Below are 1,951 nucleotides of genomic sequence, written 5' to 3' on the forward strand. Positions count from 1 at the left end.
CATTGTCCCAAAGCAGCTTTACAGAATCTGAATGACCCAAGACATGAGCCAGTTTTATCCCTAGTCTATCCCCAATGAGCAAGCCCGTGGTGATGGTGGCAAGGAAAAACTCCCCCAGACAATACGAGGAAGAAATCTTGAGAGGAACCAGACCCAAAAGGGAACCCATCCTCACCTGGACAACAACAGACAACATGACTATAACATTAACAGTTTTAACATGAAGTCAGTTTCGTTGATGTTATAAACTCTTCATTAATGGAAACTTGAGTGCAAAACTGTTCATGATAACTGCAGTCCCAAAGTTAGTAAGCCAACTGTAGTCCTCAGCCAAAAAGCATTACTGTAAGTGTCCAGAGTGTCTTCCAAGTGTGACTTTCAACTGTCCATATGGGGCCGTCGTCCACAGGTGCGATGTGATGAGACTCCAACCAGACATAGGGCATCAGGATGGATCAGGCAGGTCCGAGGAGCAGAAGAGGTCAGCACCTCGATCCCAGGATTGACATATAACTCAGAGGGACAGATTGGGGGGGAGAGAGAGAGAGAGAAAACACAGGTTGGTAGGTATGCCCAATGTCACCTGAATAAGTAGGTACAGTATACCCGTACATTTTGTGCTGAGTACAAGCAGGGACTCCGGCAAAACTAACTATGACAGCATAACTAGGTAACACAGGCCCCGGGACATAAAGCAGCCAGCCACTACACCATCAACAAACTCAAGTGAGCAAGCGAGTGGGGGACTGACAGCATCCATACATCCCAGTTTACCAAAAAATATTTACAGTGTTGACCCTTCTTTTTCAATGGGCACATCCTGAGAAGAGATGCAGAGCATGTTGGAAGGAGAATGTTGAGGATGGAGCTGCCAGGCACATGAAAATGAGGAAGGCCAAAGAGGAGATACATGGATGTGATGAGAGAGGACATGAAAGTGGCAGGTGTGGTAGAGAAGGATGCGGAAGACAGGGAGCAATGGAGACGAAAGATCCGCTGTAGCAACCCCTAATCGGGAGCAACAAAAAGAAGAAGACCCTTCTTTTTCAAGACTCCTGCAATTTGCCCTGGCATGCTACAGTGGTGCTTGAAAGTTTGTGAACCCTTTAGAATTTTCTATATTTCTGCATAAATATGACCTAAAACATTATCAGATTTTCACACAAGTCCTAAAAGTAGATAAAGAGAACCCAGTTAAACAAATGAGACAAAAATATTCTACTTGGTCATTTATTTATTCAGGAAAATGATCCAATATTACATATCTGTGAGTGGCAAAAGTATGTGAACCTTTGCTTTCAGTATCTGGTGTGACCCCCTTGTGCAGCAATAACTGCAACTAAATGTTTCTGGTAACTGTTGATCAGTCCTGCACACCGGCTTGGGGGAATTTTAGCCCATTCTTCCGTACAGAACAGCTTCAACTCTGGGATGTTGGTGGGTTTCCTCACATGAACTGCTCACTTCAGGTCCTTCCACAACATTTCGAATGGTTTAAGGTCAGGACTTTGACTTGGCCATTCCAAAACATTAACTTTATTCTTTTTTAACCATTCTTTGGTAGAACAACTTGTGTGCTTAGGGTCATTGTCTCACTGCATGACCCACCTTCTCTTGAGATTCAGTTCATGGACAGATGCCCTGACATTTTCCTTTAGAATTTGCTGGTATAATTCAGAATTCATTGTTCCATCAATGATGGCAAGCTGTCCTGGCCCAGATGCAGCAAAACAGGCCCAAACCATGATACTACCACCACCATGTTTCACAGATGGGATAAGGTTCTTATGCTGGAATGCAGTGCTTTGCTTTCTCCAAACATAACGCTTCTCATTTCAACCAAAAAGTTCTATTTTGGTCTCATCCGTCCACAAAACATTTTTCCAATAGCCTTCTGGCTTGTCCACGTGATCTTTAGCAAACTGCAGATGAGCAGCAATGTTCTTTTTGG

This window comes from Neoarius graeffei, chromosome 16 (genome assembly GCF_027579695.1).
Source record: "Neoarius graeffei isolate fNeoGra1 chromosome 16, fNeoGra1.pri, whole genome shotgun sequence".
Classification (NCBI taxonomy): Eukaryota; Metazoa; Chordata; class Actinopteri; order Siluriformes; family Ariidae; genus Neoarius; species Neoarius graeffei.